This window comes from Megalobrama amblycephala, linkage group LG1 (assembly GCF_018812025.1).
Source record: "Megalobrama amblycephala isolate DHTTF-2021 linkage group LG1, ASM1881202v1, whole genome shotgun sequence".
Lineage (NCBI taxonomy): Eukaryota > Metazoa > Chordata > Actinopteri > Cypriniformes > Xenocyprididae > Megalobrama > Megalobrama amblycephala.
In genome coordinates, this window is record NC_063044.1 from 10,160,874 (window position 1) to 10,167,828 (window position 6,955).

General features: G+C 37.7%; 1 long non-coding RNA gene across 1 annotated transcript; it reads right to left on the reverse strand.

Annotated features, from left to right (window-relative positions):
- Positions 1-2,480: 2,480 nt before the first annotated feature.
- On the reverse strand, positions 2,481-6,022 carry LOC125249443. Its single transcript, XR_007180562.1, has 3 exons — positions 5,298-6,022; positions 4,960-5,039; positions 2,481-3,672 (listed from the first exon to the last, which is right to left on the reverse strand). It is a non-coding gene; the product is annotated as an uncharacterized LOC125249443 (long non-coding RNA).
- Positions 6,023-6,955: the final 933 nt, after the last annotated feature.

Sequence of the window (6,955 nt, forward strand, 5' to 3'; positions counted from 1 at the left end):
CGTCTTCTGAACAAAACAAGGAAGTGAGTTTGCTAACATATGACAACGCCCTTTTTCGCCCTTTGAATTTGCGTTAATAGTTGCGATCGCGAAATCCTGGAGGGACTGATTAGGTTTTGCAAACCCACCTCCTCCCCAGCATCCACCTTTGAGCTCTGTCTTCATGTCTTCATGTCTCCCCTGCAGGGGGTCTGCTTCATTCCCTGTATTGTCTTGCAAAGCAGATAATTCAGGGAACAAATTACTGAGTCAGAGCCTGATGCCAAACCTGCTGCATCCATGCTCAAGGATGCTGTGCTTCAGCTTGCAATGCTTATAAATTATTTGTTCTAATTTCAGAGTTGTCTGACTAAACTGTCAGAATAGAAGTTTAAAACCAGAAATGAAGTTTTATCCAGTATCACTTAATAGCACCTTTAAGGATAACACTGTTGTTTTATTTATATTCATGATTGGCCAAAAAAATCTTACTTGCTGATTTGCAATTCTCTGAACTGAAATGGACGTCTCACGGTGTTATTTCCTTTTAACCTGAAGTGCAGTTGTATATGGTCTATGTGGTAATTTTTTTTTGTCAAATTACTCATGACAGATTTTAATGCTCTTGTCATACAGCTTATGTCCTGAGATGTGCAACTCTACCGGACTGGGAACCAAGCTCAAGAAAGCCTTTGTGAACAAATGTAGGGCCAGAGCAGGCTCCAAGGAGTAGGCCACTGATATAGCCTGTCCTATGTGGACCGCTATCTCTCTCTCTCTACCCCTTCTTTTATTTTTCTTATTCATTTTCATGGTAATATGTTAATGTAGTTAGTAGTAGTAGGCAACCGGACCGCCAGACCAGTAATGACCATGGCAAATTCACATACGGTAGTCTACTGCCGGCAACGGCACCGATCGGGTCAGAATGAACACCATCAACTCCTATTGGCCATTCACCTCCGGTTCAACCTCGGAGTTGGTACATTCCCTTTCCGGTTGTTGATATTTGTAAATTTGTCTTGGTGTTTGTAAAAGTGTGTTCTTGGTAATTTGTTTTCTAAAATTTAAATTTGTTTCGGGACTTGTAAATGTGTTATGGTAATGTAATTTGTTTTATGATATGTAAAAATGTTTTCTAAAATTTAAATTGGTCTCAAGCTCTGTAAAAGTGTTTCAGATTTTGTAATGTTAGTTTGCACCTCCAGGCCACCGTACTTTTCATGTGTGTGTGAGCCAAACATTATTGTTCCATGTGCTAGTCAGTGTTTTATTTGTACAATCTGGAAGTGTTGTACTGTACTAGTGATGTCCCCACACTCTAGCACCTACATCTGAGGAGTGAGCTGAGTTGGTACAAGTGTGCCTTACTATAGTTAGCATTCTAACCAAACCCTGTAATCTTTTCATGTTGGTTTGCACCTCCAGGCCACCATACTTTTCATGTGTGAGCCTAACATTGTTGTTCCACGTATCCCACGTTCCACTTGCTGGTCAGTGTTTTTTGTCTTGAAGTGTTGTACTGGTGTTACACAAATAGTTTTCAACTTTTCAATATTGAGTATTGTTTTACAGTTATTTCTAATTAATAAAGATCATTAATCTTTAAATTGCATTCTCAATTTGTTCTTGTATTTCTCAAATATACCTCGGATATCATTCTCATATATAGCTTCAGTAAGACATTAAGAGACGTTGGACACACAATAATAAGATCTCTTTTAAGGCTCATAATTCTCAGATTTGTCTCATAAAAGTCTCAGATTCATCTCATGTTATTCTCTTTAATTCTCCTTCAAATAACCAAGACATAATTGAGATCAGGCGTATACAATTATGAGATCTCCGCTGTTTATCCCACTTCTCAAGTATTGCTCAAATGGTTTTCTCAATTTAACCTCCTTTGTCTTACTGGTGTCTTGTCTCTTTTTAGCTTATGTCTTGCTCCTAAGGGACCCTTAGGAGAAGTAACTCAGAAACAAATGATCACAGAATGATATGAATATGAGAAGCTCAAATTGATCTCAAGAGATGAGATTGAACAACAGATGAGCAACACATTTTTCCTATGGGAGGATTTTCCTTTACACACTCCAAGTGGTATCTGTGGACATCAGCAGTTCTTAAAACAAAGTCAGATTCATTAAAACATCTCTTAATGTTGCTATGTGTGGCCATGCAGTATCTACAAATTCTACCAACATTAAATGACATGCTGAATCCACCTATTAAGTGAGAGGAAAGGTTATCAGCAGATACAACTGCAACAGCTGCACGAACATTTTTTTCCACACCATCAACAAGTACATTAATTCCGTCTGATGAAAGCTTTTTAAGATCATCTATCAATGGCTTCAAAATTTCATTTAATCCAAATCGTTTCACAAAGCTATAGCAAGCAAGTTAAGCTAAATGAATATGTTTCAACTGAGAAGAATACTTTGTACCTATATTTCCAATTGTATAGTAAAATACACACAGTTTGTGTTTGTTACGTTTTGAACCCAGAGGATTACACACCTCAAACTCATCTTCATAAAGATGCAGTCTCAGAGCTTGTGGGTTATTTGCAAAGAATTTGTGGTTTTTGAAATGAAGTCCATCTCGATAATCTTTTAGAACAAGTTCATCTTTTTCAGTGTTCAACTCAGTTTGTATCTGGTCCCAAATGTCCTCATGGGAACAGTATTTTCTCAATACCTCACATATAGGAATGTACGAGTAACTTCCAGTCTTATCACCTTATTACGAGTCTCTTAGTGTATACTGCACAGGCTCAGTCAACTCAAATTTTGATTTGCAATACTCTTTGAACATGTGTGGAGACCTAACAAGTCTCGAGGCCTCTGAAAAAAAGTCAGGGGACTGTAGCACTTCTTGAAGTTCTGGGGATGCAGCAAGATCAAATCCATTTTGTTTTAGATGATAAGCAAGAAATGCATCATAGTTCTCTTTGAAAAAACTAAATAAGAAATTAACGTCATCTAAAATTTCTTGCTGCACTGACTGAGGCAGGTGATTTTTTTTCTCTGCATTTCAGAACAAAGGCACATAGGTTCTCTCTTAATTGCTGAAACAGCTCCTTCATGTTTGGAGGGGGGGCAGACAGTGCAACACTATCATTAGGACATTCTTCCTCAACATCCTCAAAGAAAGGAAGAGGATCATCAGTCATAGTCCGTTGTAACACTGTATGTTTATGCTTTCGTTAAACATGACATCTAAAGGACTCGTACTTTGAAAATGTTCTCTGACAGTCATTAAGACCACAAGTTATTGAAAAATTTGCCTCGTGTGCATGAATGAGACCAATGTGCTGGATTAATTTGACAATTGTGAATGTTCTCCGAGAGCATTTGAGACAACAGAACGGGCGAGGCATTTTTGCAGATGTTACTGTAAAAGGTTGATTACTCTGGTAACTGGAGTAGGTAGAGGCTTGTCACCATCCACAGTAAGTTTCAAAACATACCGTTGAAGAAACACCAGAGTGTTCTTCAAGTGAGGTGGATATGTCAAATTGAAGACGAAATAGGCACAGAATGCAGCAAGAACCCCTTCGTCCACACCGCTAACCCGGCAGATCTCTATCCCATCAACTCTGATGACAGCAGTGACTCTTCTTGTAAGCACAGTTTTCCAGTCAGTGGTTTCCTGTACTTGAACAGTTGGATATGGTGAAGATGGGTCACTCTAAAAAGACAAAAGCACATATAAGATTTTATATCAGTCAAATTTTATGATCATACAGGTTAAAGGTGCCCTAGAATTAAAAATTGAATTAACCTTGGGACAGTTGAATAACAAGAGTTCAGTACATGGAAATCAAATACGTGAGTCTCAAACACTATTGCTTCCTCCTTTCATATGTAAATCTCGTGCATGAAAAACACCACGGAAAAATAGGCGAATCTCAACATAACACCGACTGTGACGCAACCGCCGGGATGTACGCCCCTAGCATTTGCATATGCCAGCCCATGACTTGCCAAGTTCGACTCAGGAGAATGAACTCCAGAGGAAGTCTGGTGATTCTGCAGACGGAAAACAGCAGTGTTCTTACAGGGTCACTCAGCTCGCTCTGGCTACTCCGGTTATCTCTGTATGTAAACCTATTAATAGCCACACAAATGTAGTTCAGGAAACGCGTACATTGATTATCTTCACTGCATATAAAATAACAAAACGAAATATAAAACAACCCTGCCTCTTTTCGTTCACATTTTAAAAAAAATATTAAGCATATTAATAAGTGGTTCAAGCAATAAGTGTGCATATATGATTATCTTCACTGTAATAAAATTAAATATGACTTAAAACACAACTCTCGTTTCGTTAAGTTTTAATGATCAAAGAAATAACTTCACTTAGCCTTCTCTATTAGAATTCTGGAAGTGTAGACACTGACCTGTGGAGGGCAGTAATACACTTAGCAAAGTTTGAACTAATTGTCATATACTAGCATATTGCATATAAAAATTAGTTCAAACTTTGACCTGTGGAGGGCAGTAATACACTTAGCAGCTTTTACACTGCCGGAATTCTAATAGAGGAGAAGAAGAAGAGAGCTAGTTCAAGATGAGCATTTATGGTTAAAACTTATATAATTTTCAATTTTTTTCAGAAAATGATTGCAATGAAACTAATTTTGACCTTCAACTGTTTGGAACCCATTGAAGTCCACTATAAGGAAAAAAAATCCTGGAATGTTTTCATCAAAAACTTTAATTTCTTTTCGACTGAAGAAAGAAAGACATGGACATCTTGGATGACATGGGGGTGAGTAAATTATCAGGAAAAGTTTATTTAAAAGTGGACTAATCCTTTAAATAAGCCACATACACTATGTAGATATCAGGGAACAATTGAACTAATCTGCATTTGGAGTAAGATGATTATTATTCAGTAAATATGTTTTAAGAATTATAAAATGCATTTATGATAGACATTCAAGTCATAGACAGAGAAACATGTGCATACCTCCCCAAGCACAATGACGTGTTCAAGCTTCTCTCTGAACTAGACTGGCAACATGAGAAGTGCTGCTTTGAAATCAATTCCTGAAACAAAAAATAACACATGATACTGACATGATATACAACCTGTCTGGGCCTTGAAAGTGGTATTTGCATAGCCATCAATGGTGGGGCAGAAAGCTGTCAGATTTCATTAAAAATATCTTCATTTGTGTTACAAAGATAAACAAAACTCTTGCAGGTTTGGAACGACATGAGGATGAGTAATTAATGACAGAATTCTCAGTTTAGGGTGAACTAACCCTTTAATAAATAGGATAAGATTAAAAAAACGCCAATTACCATGATGGTCTTTAACAAGAGATTCTTCTCTAGCTTCTATGAGCGGCTTTGCTAAAAGAGATTTCCCGCAAGCAAGCTGTAGCACACTGGATGCAATGTTTCCAAAGCTTTCTTGAAAGTGCTGGCAAAGATTAACAGACTTGTACAGGAAACAAATTTCTTGATAAAGCTGAAATTTGTTAAAAAGACACAAACATAAGAAAGTCAGGATTTTTTATACAGTTTCAGTGTCCTACATGTTAATGGGTTTGTGTACTTTCATAATTTCCACACTTACCCCTGATGAACTCTTCAAGAATGAATATTTGTTGACAGCATCTTCAACAGTCATCCCACAAGTAATCTCCTTATGCCTCCAGGCAAAGGTCCTCCTCATTCGCTCTTCAACAATGCGAGCATCTGGCTGTGTCTTTTGATATTGGTCCTGTAAGACTTTCACATGTCCCTCTATTGAGGTAGCATCCTCTCCAGCAACATCCATGTCCTTGTACACAGACAAAAACAATCAGGTAGAATATTATTTCTAACTTCTAGGCAAGAAAATAAAGAAAATGTTTGCCTTTTCTCTTATGTCTTGTCACTCGTTATAATGATAAATTTAAGAAAAATACACTGGCAACATGTACCATTGTAAAAAGATTATAAATGTATGCTCTCACCACAGGCCTTTTAATTAGTTTGCAAGTGCTTTTTTCAGGTTCCAGAGACTTTTTTGAATGACCAAACTTCTGTTTAAAGGTGCTAAAGAGGATCTTTTCGTCGACTGAGAAACCAAAGACTGTTAGTGGGTTTTTTAAATGAGCGCATGTGTTACGTCCTTTTTGATGTTTTATTTTCTGTTTGTTTGACTAGGGGTAAATTAAAGAAGTAACACTTTTTGAAAATTTGTGTGTGCGTGTACAAGAGTGGTAAGAAGGCCGAGAGACAAAGAAACTGTATAAGGTGTTTTATTGTGCACAGTGCTCAAGTGGAAGTAGAATCAATATTTACAGTATTTACAGTATTTACAATGTAAGAAACAAAATAACAGTTAACAGAAAAAACAGAGGTGGGAAGGGGAGCTCGAGAGGTGCCAAAACAAAGAAAGAAATAAAACAAAACACAGCTAACTATTTCTTTACCAAACTAAGCTGACTATCAAAAGAAAAATGTAGAAAGAAAAAGGTCTTTGGCGTAGAAACGCCCTATCTAACCTATTCTATCTAACCCCAAAAGGCAGCCAAAACATACAGCGGGTGGCACTCTCTCCTAAACTAGTGTGTCTAATACAGGAAACAAAATGTCCTTCGTGTGCACAATGTATGTCGCGCGACTTACTTACCTGCCCACACCTTCCCAGCCCCACACAACGTGATGACTGAAAAGACAGACTGACAGTAAAACGCAACTATACACTGTACAACACAAGCTCAACAAAGGACTCTTCAACCGGGTAAAAGACACACGTACAATATACAACGAACAATATCAGAACAAAAAAAAAACAAAAAAACAGCGCAATCAACCACAAGCAAAACAAGATAAATGCAAAGCGAATTGAGCCAAAACAGCTGGAAACGCGGAGGAGATACGGGGTTTTTAACCGGGGCGCTGGAAGATGATTGGTAGCGTGAACCGGGGACGTCATCAGAGTGACAGGCTGATGGACCAATGGGATC